This window comes from Oncorhynchus keta, chromosome 28 (genome assembly GCF_023373465.1).
Source record: "Oncorhynchus keta strain PuntledgeMale-10-30-2019 chromosome 28, Oket_V2, whole genome shotgun sequence".
Classification (NCBI taxonomy): domain Eukaryota; kingdom Metazoa; phylum Chordata; class Actinopteri; order Salmoniformes; family Salmonidae; genus Oncorhynchus; species Oncorhynchus keta.
This window is the reverse complement of record NC_068448.1, coordinates 70,301,667-70,321,805: the sequence shown is the minus strand read 5'-3', so window position 1 is coordinate 70,321,805 and position 20,139 is coordinate 70,301,667.

Here is a 20,139-nt window from a genome sequence, read left to right as displayed (position 1 = left end):
CCACCTCGCTTTGGGAGAGCGAGATAGAGGGCTGGGGCGAGGGAAACCTCGAGAAAAGATGGAAGGAAGAGGGAAAGAAGAGGAGGCTTTTTGTATTCTTGTATTCTCTTTCTGTCTTTAGACAAGCCCTTAGGGGAGCTCGCCCAATCCGGTTGTCTAACGTAGCACATCAAATTCAACCCCAGTAATGCAAGCTAAGCAGAAACCATTGATCCCCAAAGTAATGTAGTTTCTCCCTTAATGTCAATGGGGGGCAGAGAAAAAAATACAAATAAAAAATGATTTTGGTTGGAAGCAAATGTACAGTAGGGGTCTGGCCGAGTTGCCCACTGAGAGACAGAGACATAAAAACAGAAGAAATAGAAAAGGAGAGAGGGGGAGCGAGAGAGGGAAATGAAGTGGGAGGGAGAGAAATCAAACTCCTGTCGAAGATGAGACAAAGGGTCGCCAAGTGGATGAATGGTAAACACCTGCATTGCCTGCAGCTATGTGGAGTGGGGGACAGTGTCCTGCAGCTATGTGGAGTGGGGGACAGTGTCCTGCAGCTATGTGGAGTGGGGGACAGTGTCCTGCAGCTATGTGGAGTGGGGGACAGTGTCCTGCAGCTATGTGGAGTGGGGGACAGTGTCCTGCGGCTATGTGGAGTGGGGGACAGTGTCCTGCAGCTATGTGGAGTGGGGGACAGTGTCCTGCAGCTATGTGGAGTGTGGGACAGTGTCCTGCAGCTATGTGGAGTGGGGGACATTGCCCTGCAGCTATGTGGAGTGGGGGACAGTGTCCTGCAGCTATGTGGAGTGGGGGACATTGCCCTGCAGCTATGTGGAGTGGGGGACAGTGTCCTGCAGCTATGTGGAGTGGGGGACATTGCCCTGCAGCTATGTGGAGTGGGGGACAGTGTCCTGCAGCTATGTGGAGTGGGGGACATTGCCCTGCAGCTATGTGGAGTGGGGGACAGTGTCCTGCAGCTATGTGGAGTGGGGGACATTGCCCTGCAGCTATGTGGAGTGGGGGACAGTGTCCTGCAGCTATGTGGAGTGGGGGACATTGCCCTGCAGCTATGTGGAGTGGGGGACAGTGTCCTGCAGCTATGTGGAGTGGGGGACATTGCCCTGCAGCTATGTGGAGTGGGGGACAGTGTCCTGCAGCTATGTGGAGTGGGGGACATTGCCCTGCAGCTATGTGGAGTGGGGGACAGTGTCCTGCGGCTATGTGGAGTGTGGGACAGTGTCCTGCGGCTATGTGGAGTGGGGGACAGTGCCCTGCAGCTATGTGGAGTGGGGGACAGTGTCCTGCGGCTATGTGGAGTGGGGGACAGTGTCCTGCAGCTATGTGGAGTGGGGGACAGTGTCCTGCGGCTATGTGGAGTGGGGGACAGTGTCCTGCAGCTATGTGGAGTGGGGGACAGTGTCCTGCAGCTATGTGGAGTGGGGGACAGTGCCCTGCAGCTATGTGGAGTGGGGGACAGTGCCCTGCAGCTATGTGGAGTGGGGGACAGTGCCCTGCAGCTATGTGGAGTGGGGGACAGTGTCCTGCAGCTATGTGGAGTGGGGGACAGTGTCCTGCGGCTATGTGGAGTGGGGGACAGTGTCCTGCAGCTATGTGGAGTGGGGGACAGTGTCCTGCAGCTATGTGGAGTGGGGGACAGTGCCCTGCAGCTATGTGGAGTGGGGGACAGTGTCCTGCAGCTATGTGGAGTGGGGGACAGTGTCCTGCAGCTATGTGGAGTGGGGGACAGTGCCCTGCAGCTATGTGGAGTGAGGGACAGTGTCCTGCAGCTATGTGGAGTGGGGGACAGTGTCCTGCAGCTATGTGGAGTGAGGGACAGTGTCCTGCAGCTATGTGGAGTGGGGGACAGTGTCCTGCAGCTATGTGGAGTGGGGGACAGTGTCCTGCAGCTATGTGGAGTGAGGGACAGTGTCCTGCAGCTATGTGGAGTGGGGGACAGTGTCCTGCAGCTATGTGGAGTGAGGGACAGTGTCCTGCAGCTATGTGGAGTGGGGGACAGTGTCCTGCAGCTATGTGGAGTGGGGGACAGTGTCCTGCAGCTATGTGGAGTGAGGGACAGTGTCCTGCAGCTATGTGGAGTGGGGGACAGTGTCCTGCAGCTATGTGGAGTGAGGGACAGTGTCCTGCAGCTATGTGGAGTGGGGGACAGTGTCTTGCAGCTATGTGGAGTGAGGGACAGTGTCCTGCAGCTATGTGGAGTGGGGGACGGTGCCCTACAGCTATGTGGAGTGAGGGACGGTGCCCTACGGCTATGTGGAGTGGTGGACGGTGTCCTGTGGAGTGAGGGACGGTGTCCTGCGGCTATGTGGAGTGGTGGACGGTGTCCTGTGGAGTGAGGGACGGTGTCCTGCAGCTATGTGGAGTGAGGGACGGTGTCATGCAGATATGTGGAGTGAGGGACGGTGTCCTGCGGCTATGTGGAGTGGGGGACGGTGTCCTGCAGCTATGTGGAGTGGGGGACAGTGTCCTGCAGCTATGTGGAGTGAGGGACGGTGCCCTACAGCTATGTGGAGTGAGGGACGGTGCCCTACGGCTATGTGGAGTTAGGGACGGTGTCCTGCGGCTATGTGGAGTGGTGGACGGTGTCCTGCAGCTATGTGGAGTGAGGGACGGTGTCCTGCGGCTATGTGGAGTGGGGGACGGTGTCCTGCAGATATGTGGAGTGAGGGACGGTGTCCTGCGGCTATGTGGAGTGGGGGACGGTGTCCTGCAGATATGTGGAGTGGGGGACGGTGTCCTGCAGATATGTGGAGTTAGGGACGGTGTCCTGCAGATATGTGGAGTATCCACAATACCTAACATGGAATCTGTGACTGGGAGTTTATTCCTAAGTTTAAACATTTCAGTTATTTTTGTCTAACTTTTCTCTGGACAGAAGTGAAACCATATCTTTAACTACAAATAGGGCCCTGGTCTGTCTAACTGCTATTGTACATGTGTAGGTAGGCAGGAAGCTTAGCGATTAGAGCATTGGGCAGTAACCTGGTTTGAGTACCAGAGCCGACAAGGTGAAAGATCTGTCAATGTGCCCTTGAGCAAGGCACTTATAATGAATTCAGAAAGTATTCAGACCCCTTCATAATTTGTTACTTTCGAGCCTTATTGTAAAATTGATTAAATACATTTTCTTCCTCATCAATCCACACACAATACCTCATAACGACAATGCGAAAACTGTTTTTATTTTTTTATTTGAGCAAATGTACAAAACATTTAAAACTTAAATACCTTCTTTACATAAGTGTTCAGACCCTTTGCTATGAGATTCAAAATTGAGCTCAGGTGGATTTTGTTTCTATTGATCATCCTTGAGATGTTTCTACAACTTGATTGGAGGCCACCTGTGGTCAATTCAATTGATTGGACATGATTTGGAAAGGCACACACCTGTCTACACACAATAAGGTCCCACAGTTGACAGTGCCTGTCAAAGCAAAAACCAAGCCATGAGGTTGATGAAATTGACCGTAGAGCTCAGAGACAGGATTGTGTCGAGGCACAGACCTGGGGAAGGGTATCAAAACATTTCTGCAGCACTGAAGGTCCCCAAGAACACAGTGACCTCCATTATTCTTAAATGGAAGAAGTCCGGAACCACTAAGACTCTTCCTAGAGCTGTCACCCGGCCAAACTGAGCAAACGAGGGAGAAGGGCCATGGTCAGGGAGGTGACCAAGAACCCGATGGTCACTCTGACAGAGCTCCAGAGTTCCTCTGTGGAGATGGGAGAATCTTCAAAAAGGACAACCAAATCTGCAGCATTCCACCAATCAGGCCTTTCTTTACTGTATGGTAGAGTGGCCAGATAGAAGCCACTCATTAGACTTTGCCAAAAGGCACCTAAAGGGCTCTCAAACCATGAGAAACAAGATTCTCTGGTCTGATGAAATCAAGATTGAACTCTTTGGCCTGAATGCCAACCGTCACATCTCGGGGAGGAAATTCCTACAGTGAAGTATGGTGATGGCAGCATCATGCTGTGGGGATGTTTTTCAGTGGTAGTGCAAGGACCGACGCCGGGGATGAGAAGCAAGTACGGGGAATCAAACATTTAAGCAGGAACAGACATAAGACAAGACAGAAACAGCGTCACCACACAGGTATACAAGGACATAAGATAATCAATGCAGAAACAGGGAACAGAGTGGGAAACCAGGCAGATATAGGGAAGGTAATGACAGAGGTGATTGAGTCCAGGTCCAATAATCGCTGATTCGCCTGACGGAGGAAAGGCAGGTGTGCGTAATGATGATGGCATGAGGGTGCAATGCTCGGGAGTCTGGAGCCCTCAAACGCCGGGGAGAAGAACTGGAGCAGGCATGACAGGTAGTGACTGGGAGACTAGTCAGGATTGAGGGAAAGATGAACAGAGCAAAGTACACAGAGGTCCTTGATGAAAACCTACTCCAGAGTGCTCAGGACCTCAGAATGGGCTGAAGGTTCACCTTCCAACAGGACAACTACACTAAGCACACAGCCAAGACAACACAGGAGTGGCTTCTGGACAAGTCTCTGAATGTCCTTAACCCAGACTTGAACTCGATTGAACATCTCTGGAGAGACCTGAAAATAGCTGCGCAGCGACGCTCCCCATACAACTTGTCAGAGCTTGAGAGGATCTGCAGAGAAGAATGGGAGAAGCTACCCAAATACAGGTGGGCCAAGCTTGTAACGTCATGCCCAAGAAGACTTAAGGCTGTAATTGCTGCCAAAGTTGCATCAACAAGTACTGTGTAAAGGGTCTGAATACTTATGTAAATGTAATATTTAAGTTTTTTATATTTTCTACATTTGCAAAAATGTTTAAAAACCTGTTTTTGCTTTGTCATTATGGGCTATTGTGTGTAGATTGATGAGGGGGAAAAACTGTTTAATCCATTTTAGAATAAGGCAGTAACGTAACAAAATGTGGAAAAAGTAATGGAGTCTGAATACTTTCCGAATGCACTGTAACGCTAATTCACTCCAGGGCCACTGTACTACTATGGCTGACCCTGTAAAACAACACATTTACCTGTTCCAGGGCCACTGTACTACTATGGCTGACCCTGTAAAACAACACATTTACCTGTTCCAGGGCCACTGTACTACTATGGCTGACCCTGTAAAACAACACATTTACCTGTTCCAGGGCCACTGTACTACTATGGCTGACCCTGTAAAACAACACATTTACCTGTTCCAGGGCCACTGTACTACTATGGCTGACCCTGTAAAACAACACATTTACCTGTTCCAGGGCCACTGTCCTACTATGGCTGACCCTGTAAAACAACACATTTACCTGTTCCAGGGCCACTGTCCTACTATGGCTGACCCTGTAAAACAACACATTTACCTGTTCCAGGGCCACTGTACTACTATGGCTGACCCTGTAAAACAACACATTTACCTGTTCCAGGGCCACTGTACTACTATGGCTGACCCTGTAAAACAACACATTTACCTGTTCCAGTTCCAGGCCACTGTACTACTATGGCTGACCCTATAAAACAACACATTTACCTGTTCCAGGGCCACTGTACTACTATGGCTGACCCTGTAAAACAACACATTTACCTGTTCCAGGGCCACTGTACTACTATGGCTGACCCTGTAAAACAACACATTTACCTGTTCCAGGGCCACTGTACTACTATGGCTGACCCTGTAAAACAACACATTTACCTGTTCCAGGGCCACTGTACTACTATGGCTGACCCTGTAAAACAACACATTTACCTGTTCCAGGGCCACTGTACTACTATGGCTGACCCTGTAAAACAACACATTTACCTGTTCCAGGGCCACTGTACTACTATGGCTGACCCTGTAAAACAACACATTTACCTGTTCCAGGGCCACTGTACTACTATGGCTGACCCTGTAAAACAACACATTTACCTGTTCCAGGGCCACTGTACTACTATGGCTGACCCTGTAAAACAACACATTTACCTGTTCCAGGGCCACTGTACTACTATGGCTGACCCTGTAAAACAACACATTTACCTGTTCCAGGGCCACTGTACTACTATGGCTGACCCTGTAAAACAACACATTTACCTGTTCCAGGGCCACTGTACTACTATGGCTGACCCTGTAAACAACACATTTACCTGTTCCAGGGCCACTGTACTACTATGGCTGACCCTATAAAACAACACATTTACCTGTTCCAGGGCCACTGTACTACTATGGCTGACCCTGTAAAACAACACATTTACCTGTTCCAGGGCCACTGTTCCACTACTATGGCTGACCCTGTAAAACAACACATTTACCTGTTCCAGGGCCACTGTACTACTATGGCTGACCCTATAAAACAACACATTTACCTGTTCCAGGGCCACTGTACTACTATGGCTGACCCTGTAAAACAACACATTTACCTGTTCCAGGGCCACTGTACTACTATGGCTGACCCTGTAAAACAACACATTTACCTGTTCCAGGGCCACTGTACTACTATGGCTGACCCTGTAAAACAACACATTTACCTGTTCCAGGGCCACTGTACTACTATGGCTGACCCTGTAAAACAACACATTTACCTGTTCCAGGGCCACTGTACTACTATGGCTGACCCTGTAAAACAACACATTTACCTGTTCCAGGGCCACTGTACTACTATGGCTGACCCTGTAAAACAACACATTTACCTGTTCCAGGGCCACTGTACTACTATGGCTGACCCTGTAAAACAACACATTTACCTGTTCCAGGGCCACTGTACTACTATGGCTGACCCTGTAAAACAACACATTTACCTGTTCCAGGGCCACTGTACTACTATGGCTGACCCTGTAAAACAACACATTTACCTGTTCCAGGGCCACTGTACTACTATGGCTGACCCTGTAAAACAACACATTTACCTGTTCCAGGGCCACTGTACTACTATGGCTGACCCTGTAAAACAACACATTTACCTGTTCAGGGGCCACTGTACTACTATGGCTGACCCTGTAAAACAACACATTTACCTGTTCCAGGGCCACTGTACTACTATGGCTGACCCTGTAAAACAACACATTTACCTGTTCCAGGGCCACTGTACTACTATGGCTGACCCTGTAAAACAACACATTTACCTGTTCCAGGGCCACTGTACTACTATGGCTGACCCTGTAAAACAACACATTTACCTGTTCCAGGGCCACTGTACTACTATGGCTGACCCTATAAAACAACACATTTACCTGTTCCAGGGCCACTGTACTACTATGGCTGACCCTGTAAAACAACACATTTACCTGTTCCAGGGCCACTGTACTACTATGGCTGACCCTGTAAAACAACACATTTACCTGTTCCAGGGCCACTGTACTACTATGGCTGACCCTATAAAACAACACATTTACCTGTTCCAGGGCCACTGTACTACTATGGCTGACCCTGTAAAACAACACATTTACCTGTTCCAGGGCCACTGTACTACTATGGCTGACCCTGTAAAACAACACATTTACCTGTTCCAGGGCCACTGTACTACTATGGCTGACCCTGTAAAACAACACATTTACCTGTTCCAGGGCCACTGGCTGACCCTACTTTATGGCTGACCATGTAAAACAACACATTTACCTGTTCCAGAGCCACTGTACTACTATGGCTGACCCTGTAAAACAACACATTTACCTGTTCCAGGGCCACTGTACTACTATGGCTGACCCTGTAAAACAACACATTTACCTGTTCCAGGGCCACTGTGACTACTATGGCTGACCCTGTAAAACAACACATTTACCTGTTCCAGGGCCACTGTACTACTATGGCTGACCCTGTAAAACAACACATTTACCTGTTCCAGGGCCACTGTACTACTATGGCTGACCCTGTAAAACAACACATTTACCTGTTCCAGGGCCACTGTACTACTATGGCTGACCCTGTAAAACAACACATTTACCTGTTCCAGGGCCACTGTACTACTATGGCTGACCCTGTAAAACAACACATTTACCTGTTCCAGGGCCACTGTACTACTATGGCTGACCCTGTAAAACAACACATTTACCTGTTCCAGGGCCACTGTACTACTATGGCTGACCCTGTAAAACAACACATTTACCTGTTCCAGGGCCACTGTACTACTATGGCTGACCCTGTAAAACAACACATTTACCTGTTCCAGGGCCACTGTACTACTATGGCTGACCCTGTAAAACAACACATTTACCTGTTCCAGGGCCACTGTACTACTATGGCTGACCCTGTAAAACAACACATTTACCTGTTCCAGGGCCACTGTACTACTATGGCTGACCCTGTAAAACAACACATTTACCTGTTCCAGGGCCACTGTACTACTATGGCTGACCCTGTAAAACAACACATTTACCTGTTCCAGGGCCACTGTACTACTATGGCTGACCCTGTAAAACAACACATTTACCTGTTCCAGGGCCACTGTACTACTATGGCTGACCCTATAAAACAACACATTTACCTGTTCCAGGGCCACTGTACTACTATGGCTGACCCTGTAAAACAACACATTTACCTGTTCCAGGGCCACTGTGCTACTATGGCTGACCCTATAAAACAACACATTTACCTGTTCCAGGGCCACTGTACTACTATGGCTGACCCTGTAAAACAACACATTTACCTGTTCCAGGGCCACTGTCCTACTATGGCTGACCCTATAAAACAACACATTTACCTGTTCCAGGGCCACTGTACTACTATGGCTGACCCTGTAAAACAACACATTTACCTGTTCCAGGGCCACTGTACTACCATGGCTGACCCTGTAAAACAACACATTTACCTGTTCCAGGGCCACTGTACTACTATGGCTGACCCTGTAAAACAACACATTTACCTGTTCCAGGGCCACTGTCCTACTATGGCTGACCCTATAAAACAACACATTTACCTGTTCCAGGGCCACTGTACTACTATGGCTGACCCTGTAAAACAACACATTTACCTGTTCCAGGGCCACTGTACTACCATGGCTGACCCTGTAAAACAACACATTTACCTGTTCCAGGGCCACTGTACTACCCTGTAAAACAACACATTTATGGCTGACCCTGACCCTAAAACAACACATTTACCTGTTCCAGGGCCACTGTACTACTATGGCTGACCCTGTAAAACAACACATTTACCTGTTCCAGGGCCACTGTACTACTATGGCTGACCCTGTAAAACAACACATTTACCTGTTCCAGGGCCACTGTACTACTATGGCTGACCCTGTAAAACAACACATTTACCTGTTCCAGGGCCACTGTACTACTATGGCTGACCCTGTAAAACAACACATTTACCTGTTCCAGGGCCACTGTACTACTATGGCTGACCCTGTAAAACAACACATTTACCTGTTCCAGGGCCACTGTACTACTATGGCTGACCCTGTAAAACAACACATTTACCTGTTCCAGGGCCACTGTACTACTATGGCTGACCCTGTAAAACAACACATTTACCTGTTCCAGGGCCACTGTACTACTATGGCTGACCCTGTAAAACAACACATTTACCTGTTCCAGGGCCACTGTACTACTATGGCTGACCCTGTAAAACAACACATTTACCTGTTCCAGGGCCACTGTACTACCATGGCTGACCCTGTAAAACAACACATTTACCTGTTCCAGGGCCACTGTGACTACTTTATGGCTGACCCTGTAAAACAACACATTTACCTGTTCCAGGGCCACTGTCCTACTATGGCTGACCCTATAAAACAACACATTTACCTGTTCCAGGGCCACTGTACTACTATGGCTGACCCTGTAAAACAACACATTTACCTGTTCCAGGGCCACTGTACTACTATGGCTGACCCTGTAAAACAACACATTTACCTGTTCCAGGGCCACTGTACTACTATGGCTGACCCTGTAAAACAACACATTTACCTGTTCCAGGGCCACTGTACTACTATGGCTGACCCTGTAAAACAACACATTTACCTGTTCCAGGGCCACTGTACTACTATGGCTGACCCTGTAAAACAACACATTTACCTGTTCCAGGGCCACTGTACTACCTGTTCCAGGGCCACTGTCCTACTATGGCTGATGGCTGACCCTGACCCTAAAACAACACATTTACCTGTTCCAGGGCCACTGTACTACCATGGCTGACCCTGTAAAACAACACATTTACCTGTTCCAGGGCCACTGTACTACTATGGCTGACCCTGTAAAACAACACATTTACCTGTTCCAGGGCCACTGTACTACTATGGCTGACCCTGTAAAACAACACATTTACCTGTTCCAGGGCCACTGTACTACTATGGCTGACCCTGTAAAACAACACATTTACCTGTTCCAGGGCCACTGTACTACTATGGCTGACCCTGTAAAACAACACATTTACCTGTTCCAGGGCCACTGTACTACTATGGCTGACCCTGTAAAACAACACATTTACCTGTTCCAGGGCCACTGTGCTACTATGGCTGACCCTGTAAAACAACACATTTACCTGTTCCAGGGCCACTGTACTACTATGGCTGACCCTGTAAAACAACACATTTACCTGTTCCAGGGCCACTGTACTACTATGGCTGACCCTGTAAAACAACACATTTACCTGTTCCAGGGCCACTGTACTACTATGGCTGACCCTGTAAAACAACACATTTACCTGTTCCAGGGCCAAAACTTTACCTGTTCCAGGGCCACTACTATGGCTGACCCTATAAAACAACACATTTACCTGTTCCAGGGCCACTGTACTACTATGGCTGACCCTGTAAAACAACACATTTACCTGTTCCAGGGCCACTGTACTACTATGGCTGACCCTGTAAAACAACACATTTACCTGTTCCAGGGCCACTGTACTACTATGGCTGACCCTGTAAAACAACACATTTACCTGTTCCAGGGCCACTGTACTACCATGGCTGACCCTGTAAAACAACACATTTACCTGTTCCAGGGCCACTGTACTACTATGGCTGACCCTGTAAAACAACACATTTACCTGTTCCAGGGCCACTGTGACTACCATGGCTGACCCTGTAAAACAACACATTTACCTGTTCCAGGGCCACTGTACTACTATGGCTGACCCTGTAAAACAACACATTTACCTGTTCCAGGGCCACTGTACTACTATGGCTGACCCTGTAAAACAACACATTTACCTGTTCCAGGGCCACTGTACTACTGACCCTGGTTCCAGGGCCACCCTGGCTAAAAAAACAACACATTTACCTGTTCCAGGGCCACTGTACTACTATGGCTGACCCTGTAAACAACACATTTACCTGTTCCAGGGCCACTGTACTACTATGGCTGACCCTGTAAAACAACACATTTACCTGTTCCAGGGCCACTGTACTACTATGGCTGACCCTATAAAACAACACATTTACCTGTTCCAGGGCCACTGTACTACTATGGCTGACCCTGTAAAACAACACATTTACCTGTTCCAGGGCCACTGTACTACTATGGCTGACCCTGTAAAACAACACATTTACCTGTTCCAGGGCCACTGTACTACTATGGCTGACCCTGTAAAACAACACATTTACCTGTTCCAGGGCCACTGTCCTACCACCCTGTAAAACTTTACTATGGCTGACCCTGTAAAACAACACATTTACCTGTTCCAGGGCCACTGTACTACTATGGCTGACCCTGTAAAACAACACATTTACCTGTTCCAGGGCCACTGTACTACTATGGCTGACCCTGTAAAACAACACATTTACCTGTTCCAGGGCCACTGTACTACTATGGCTGACCCTGTAAAACAACACATTTACCTGTTCCAGGGCCACTGTACTACTATGGCTGACCCTGTAAAACAACACATTTACCTGTTCCAGGGCCACTGTACTACTATGGCTGACCCTGTAAAACAACACATTTACCTGTTCCAGGGCCACTGTACTACTATGGCTGACCCTGTAAAACAACACATTTACCTGTTCCAGGGCCACTGTACTACTATGGCTGACCCTGTAAAACAACACATTTACCTGTTCCAGGGCCACTGTACTACTATGGCTGACCAGGGCCACTATGGCTGACCCTGTAAAACAACACATTTACCTGTTCCAGGGCCACTGTACTACTATGGCTGACCCTGTAAAACAACACATTTACCTGTTCCAGGGCCACTGTACTACTATGGCTGACCCTGTAAAACAACACATTTAATAACTGCATGTGTAACTGCAAGTAAGTCACTTGCATTTGAATTCAAGCATGGTTTAATATCATTGGGGGTAATATCTGCATTCTGCATCACACTATGCATATCTCTATCGTAGGATGAGAAGTGAGCAGACACTGTGTCAATCAATTTGCAAAAGGCATGGAGCTGCAGTGTGTGTGAAGAAGACGTGAAGGGAAAGATTGGAGTTGGGTCTCGTTCGTGTACTGTACTCGTCTCCCACACCAGACTCCCAGTTGAGTGGACATCTGCATGGAGTATCATTTATGACACAGAATATTATTCAAGGATGTCAACAACTGCTGTGTGCCATGCTCCAGTTGGCATTATGACAGGCTTATTACTCCTGTTCTACTGTATGTCCCAGCACTTCCAGACGAGAGGGTTAGCTTCTGCCTCCTGTCAATGTAGAGACACAGCTGCCTAGAGGTGACAGGGTTCTGAGCTCTCCCATGGGACTCTGCCCTGCTCTAACCCTGTATCCCCCTTCTATCCATGTGGATGTGTCGCGTTCAATGGCTTTCCCTGTCGCCTCAGACTTTTCCCTTTGATGCTGCCACAGCCTATCAGAGCAATGAGTTCCAGTGAATGTGACAGGCTGTTAAGTTGGACTTAATACTGAATGATAGCCAGACTCGTTTGAAGAGATTCAAGATTATTCCCCTCAGCCAACGCTGTGGCTTCAGCTTACATTTTTCTGTCGTTCACACCCTGAGAAGGAGTGGGTTTGTCATTTGGCAGGCTCTGCAAAGTACACCGACTTTGCTACGGCGAGAATATCCAGACATTCGCCAACCTTGAACGCAATAACACATATTACATTGGTAATTCCTGAGCACATTGTGTAATACGTCTCTAAACAGTTCAACTTCTTAAGCAAAGGCAGTTTTTTGTCATCCTTATCCCCCAAGGATAACATCTATCAAATCTTTTGTGTGACACTTATTAGATTTCTCTCCCACAGTCCTGGACCAACAAGGCCTTATAATCCGTGTTAATTCCCCCACTATTCCAAGGAATACAGTTTATTACTGTGCCTAAAAAAATGTCCAAAGCCTATGTGGTGCCCCTAATAGTGGAGAGAACAGGGCAATAGGCCTGGGATGTGGAGGGAGAGGAGACCTATCAACCAGAATAAAAGGGTTTTCCTATGTAGGTCGAGTCTCAGGCACTTTTGTGATTTATAATTGCAGATCCTTCACATATAAAGCGGCAATCAGCAGTTGAAACAATAACAAAGCAGTTTCCCCACCACTGTTTTGGTAAAAAGCAGAGAGATGGGACTGGGGAAATGTAGCCACTCTCAAATTCACAGACAGAGCTATGGATGCAAGGACGGACTATCCATCATATCACACTCATAGTGTTTGAGGCTATACAGTGTTTGTTTACATTTACTTTGTTTGTAAACAAGCTTATATTTTGGGTTCTGATGGGCTAAAACAGTTGAACTAAGCTCATGAGGCATTCCTAAAGTATATTCTTCCATAATCAATGTGTACATATAACTATAACTTTTTAAGGCATCCACTCCGTGAATGGCGGTGTGTGAGAGACACAATTAAGGGTTGGCTCTTAGTTTTTTTTACTAATACATGTTTTATAATGATTGCATCAAATTTCTTTCTCGTTAATCTGCAGACTCAGTGGGTATCGTCTATTAACTTCCCACAGCCAGAGGCTGGGAGCATTGCAGTAAGAGAGGTGTCTTTGAAGGGTGTAACTCGTGTTAAAGGTCCAATACAGCCGTTTTTATCTCAATATCAAATCATTTCTGGGTAACAACGTAATACCTTACTGAGATTGTTTTTCGATTCAAATGGTCAAAAATGTACAAAAATAGCTTCTTAGCATAGAGCAATTTCTCAAGCAAGAATTTTGCTAGGACTGTCTGGGAGTGGTCTGAGTGGGGGAGGGGAGGGGACTAAAAACTAGCTGTTAGCGCTTTGGATCTCACATTCTTATTAGTCTATTAACTGATTTACTGCCTGATGATGTCACCAGGCAGGTCAAAACTATTCCACAAAAACAGACTGAAATTTCAGGTTGTCTTTTCAAACAGCTCCTACACTAATAGAGCATTATCATAATTTTCACATGTATAAAACACAGGAATGTCACATTTTGGACCATACTGGGCCTTTCAATATATTTGCCCTTTCAGAGTGTGATGACTCATCGAGTGGTCTTCTACCTTGTCTGATAGATACCCTATACGTGTACGCAATGTTTCTTATTATATAGCTAAATAATTATTCAGACATTTTATCTCAGCGTAATACCCCCTTTTAATGGAGAGGCACGTGAAAAAATGTTATAAAACAAATACACTTCAATGCTAAGAAAAGTTTATCAGATTATTCACGAAAGAAAGCTTTTTCATTCGTCTTATCAATATTCATCAATTGTCAATAGACATTAGTCCTTGCATAGAATCACATGCATTAAATGTATCATGGCCAGGTCGCAGTTGCAAATGAGAACTTGTTCTCAACTAGCCTACCTGGTTAAATAAAGGTGAAATAAAAAATAAAAAAATAAAAAAAAATCATATTTACATGTAACACTAGATAAATTGGGTTAAAACTTCCTAAGGCTGCAATCCCGTTAACGGGATCGATATGACAACAGCCAGTGAAAGTGCAGGGCGCCAAATTCAAACAACAGAAATCTCATAATTAAAATTCCTCAAACATACATGTATCTTATACAGTTTTAAAGGTAATCTTGTGGTTAATCCCACCACAGTGTCCAATTTCAAATAGACTTTACAGCGAAAGCACCACAAACGATTATGTTAGGTGACCACCAACTCACAGAAAAACCCAGCCATTTTTCCAGCCAAAGAGAGGAGTCACAAAAAGCACAAATAGAGATAAAATTCATCACTAACCTTTGATGATCTTCATCAGTGTCACGTTCTGACCTTTATTTCCTTTGTTTTGTCTTTTTTTCAGTATGGTCAGGGCGTGAGTTGGGGTGGGCAGTCTATGTGTGTTTTTCTATGTTGGGGTTTTGACTTCAGCCTAGTATGGTTCTCAATCAGAGGCAGGTGTTGTTAGTTGTCTCTGATTGAGAATCATTCTTAGGTAGCCTGGGTTTCACTGTTGGTTTGGGGGTGTTTGTTTCCATGTGAGTGTTTGTTGCCACACGGTACTGTTTCGGTTTCGTTCATGTTCACGTTTATTGTTTTGTATTTCATAGTGTTCAGTTTATGTCTTAAAATAAACGTTATGGACACGTATCACGCTGCGCATTGGTCCTCCGATCCTTCTCGCTACTCCTCCTCCTCAGAGGAGGAAGAATGCCGTTACAATCAGATGACACTCATATGACTTCATGTTACACAATACATGTATGTTTTGTTTGATAAAGTTCATATTTATATTAAAAAAATCTCAGTATACATTGGCGCGTTACGTTCACTAGTTCCAAAAACATCCGGTGATATTGCAGAGAGCCATAATCATTTTACAGAAATACTCATTATAAATGTCGCTAAATACAATTGTTAGACATGGAAATATCGATATACCTCTCCTTAATGCAACCGCTGTGTCAGATTATCTGTGTTATGCTGTGTCGCTAATCATGTGAAATGTGCATGACCAGGACCTGGCTCTCTGCCAGACCACTGACTCAAAGAGCTCCCATCCGGCTCCACAACACAGTAGAAGCTTCATTCAAGTTTCTAAAGACGGTTGACATCTAGTGGAAGCCCTAGGAAGTGCAACTTCATCCATATCCCACTGTGTATTCAATAGGGGCTGGGTTGAAAATCGACCAACCTCAGATTTCCCACATCCTGTTTGGAGTTCTTCTCGGGTTTTTGCCTGCCATATGAGTTATGTTATACTCACAGACATCATTCAACAGTTTTAGAAACTTCAGAGTGTTTTCTATCCAATACTAATAATAATATGCATATATTAGCAACTGGGACTGAGGAGCAGGCCATTTACTCAGGGCACCTCTGGGCACCTTTCATCCAAGCTACTCAATACTTCCCCTGCAGTTAACCTTTTACTGCAGTGGGCTAAGTCAGGGTCACACAGAGTGTTTCTTGGTAGTCTTAAACAAATCTAATATCAATGAAACAACAGTATACACACATAGTTATGGACTTAAAAAATGAAAACAGCTGTACAATGTCAGATATAGAGTTGACATGTATTTTGAGTTTACATCCCAATATTACACTTTATATACATCACAGATGACTGAAATATAACAAAACCGTTTGACATAGAAACACATTCAGCAACAAAAAAAAGTGTACTAATTCTGAAATGATAAAAAATATGATTTAATAACTTTCCACCCATGAGGCCACTAGAGGGCGCTTTGGTCATTAGACAGCAGGAAATGGCTACCACATCACTTTTGCCTGAGGCTTTGTAAACCACAGAAATTAGATCCAATTATAAATACTCTATATCTGGCATGGGAATTAACTAATTTCTGTGGTAGATCAAAGTTTCAGGGCTTACCTTGCATTAGAATCTGGACATCATAGAAAAAAGATTGGTACTAAAAAACCTAATGATTTTGTCTTCCATTTCATTGATTCACCTCACCTCTACATTACCATAAATTAAGATATAGCAGGCCCATATGTTACCTGCCCAATAAGCGTGCATACCGACTCAAACGGTCGACTGATTATAGGAAATTGAGAGAATCTTAACTACTCTTTGCTTTTTTCTAAATATTCCAAAGCCAATGAAACTTCACAGCTGGTTTCCTTCCCATATCTTCTCTCCTTCATAGGCTTGCTAGATCTGATGGAAATGGATAGGCCACCAAAATGGTTTGTGAGGTCTTCAGAGAGAGAGAGGAGATATACGTTAGGATGTAACCTTACCTCTATGTGAATGTTCATCAAAAATGGCCTCATCTCTACTGTACTGTGTGAGTGAAGGCCAAGCTGTAGAGGACTGTGGAAACTACCATTACTATATCCATCAGTTCAATAATGGAACACCTGCGCTGTTCAGAAAGTGTGTGTGTGTGTGTGTGTGTGTGTGTGTGTGTGTGTGTGTGTGTGTGTGTGTGTGTGTGTGTGTGTGTGTGTGTGTGTGTGTGTGTGTGTGTGTGTGTGTGTGTGTGTGTGTGTGTGTGTGTGTGTGTGTGTGTGTGTGTGAGCGCGCATGTGTGTGAGAGCGTGTGTGTGTGTGAGCGCGCGTGTGTGTGAGCATGTGTGCGTGCTCCACAAGCATGGAATTAATCTGCCCATGCACCTGATTCCACGAATGTATTGACTTTCGTGTTTGTTTTCCAATGTTTTCCAATGGCTAATTGATGGTATGACGAACTGTGAAATAATAACAACAAGAATGAAAGACACCTACTTGCTGCTCAGATAGAACTGACAGAATGTCTCAACTGCCATTTTGTCTTGGTCAAATATGCAATGGTTGTGTAATGAAGAAGGATGACAACACAATAACAAATGAGAACTTTTCTCTCTTACGTCCTGTCTGCTTTTTTACTTCTCAAAGCGGGCAAAAAAAGTTTGATAGTTGGGATGAAAAATTATCTGAAAAATAGTCTAGTTGGTCCTTTTTTAAGTGATTCAATGATTTTGTTGCAGTATATAGATGCGTAATGACGTTGGCAAATTAGTACAATTAATCAGGAGTACAAATGCGTTTCAAAAGGAAAACATTACATTCTGGCATTCTAGTGAGACGGCCATGAATCATGACAAAATGACCACATTGTTTACTTTACATTCCATTACTAATTCAGAATCAATTAACCATTATGTAATCATTTATTCATACATAACTGATCATAGCATGCCTCACCGAGAAAAAGTCAATTCTCGATTATGAATGTTTGCTTCAATGAAGACAAATGTGCTTTGCTTTATTGAATGTTAATATATCACGGTCACATAACCCACATAATAACGTCCATATTAAAATATCATGGCAATATGCACAGGTTCACGTATGAGATTTGCTTTTCCCATCATGGTTTCTATATAAGCACATTCTAGGAGGAGAGGAAATCTGAAATCTGTTTTATATTACGTTTAGAATGTTATGTAAGTGATCAACATCAAGGGACTGACACCCATAACTGTGAGAGAGGCATTACCACTGATGAGGTATGGACAACCACTGGGCGTTGATGATCTCAGTGCTGCAGAATATATATTTTTTATAAAAATGTTAGATAGTTACAAACACAGGATAGTTGTAGTGAATTGTGTTGTTTTACAGGGTCCGCCATAGTAGTACGGCACCCCTTGAGCAAATTAGGGTTAAGTGCCTTGCTCAAGGGTACATAGACAGATGTTCTACCTCGGGTACTGGTCTAACACTCTAACCATGATATGCTCAATCAAAGTACTGAAGGGTAAAACAGACACTAGAAATGCTTTAGTGCCATCTACTGGTAAATCTGGGAGGCACAGATTAAATTAATCAACATACTGTACTGTACCAATTAACAAACTGTTACAAAATTCAGGGGCCATGGATCCTAAAATTTGTATGAAATCTTCATGTATATAATGTTGTTATACTGGATTGTATACTTTGTTATACATACTGTACTTTATTTGGATTGACGTGGTAGTTATGGCAGAGAACAATCATTGGACTTGCAGTAAACAACATAGATGGTTTGTGTCCTCACTTGTCTGGGGATCATTATCAAATATGAAAACACTTGAATAAATTCAATCATGACATTGAGGTCTAGATTTTTCTTCCTAAATCTAATCACATTCTTACCCTCTCCTCTTTCACCTACTGAAAAGATGATTGTGACAGACATGTGCATGAATGAGCCTTAGGACTGCAAGGGTGGACCAGAATTGCTCACCAGGAACAGAATAAAAATGCATTTCCTGGTTTAAGGGAGTCTGTTGTCCTCGAGCCACCAAGCTCATCATCTCTGTTAGGTTATGACAACCACATAATTATGCATAGTACTGGAATTATGTACAGACTGGTTTAAAGTTATATATGCCTACTATATACAGGCTGGTTTAATGTTATTTATGCCTACTATATACAGGCTGGTTTAATGTTATATATGCCTACTATATATAGACTGGTTTAATGTTATATATGCCTACTATATACAGACTGGTTTAATGTTATATATGCCTACTATATACAGACTGGTTTAATGTTATATATGCCTACTATATACAGACTGGTTTAATGTTATATATGCCTACTATATACAGACTGGTTTAATGTTATATATGCCTACTATATACAGACTGGTTTAATGTTATATATGCCTACTATATACAGACTGGTTTAATGTTATATATGCCTACTATATATAGACTGGTTTAATGTTATATATGCCTACTATATACAGGCTGGTTTAATGTTATATATGCCTACTATATACAGGCTGGTTTAATGTTATATATGCCTACTATATACAGGCTGGTTTAATGTTATATATGCCTACTATATACAGACTGGTTTAATGTTATATAAGCCTACTATATACAGACTGGCTTAATGTTATATATGCCTACAATATACAGGCTGGTTTAATGTTATATATGCCTAGTATATACAGACTGGTTTAATGTTATATAAGCCTACTATATACAGACTGGTTTAATGTTATATATGCCTACTATATACAGGCTGGTTTAATGTTATATATGCCTACTATATACAGACTGGTTTAATGTTATATAAGCCTACTATATACAGACAGGTTTAATGTTATATATGCCTACTATATACAGGCTGGTTTAATGTTATATATGCCTACTATATACAGGCTGGTTTAATGTTATATATGCCTACTATATATAGACTGGTTTAATGTTATATATGCCTACTATATACAGACTGGTTTAATGTTATATATGCCTACTATATACAGACTGGTTTAATGTTATATATGCCTACTATATACAGACTGGTTTAATGTTATATATGCCTACTATATACAGGCTGGTTTAATGTTATATATGCCTACTATATACAGACTGGTTTAATGTTAT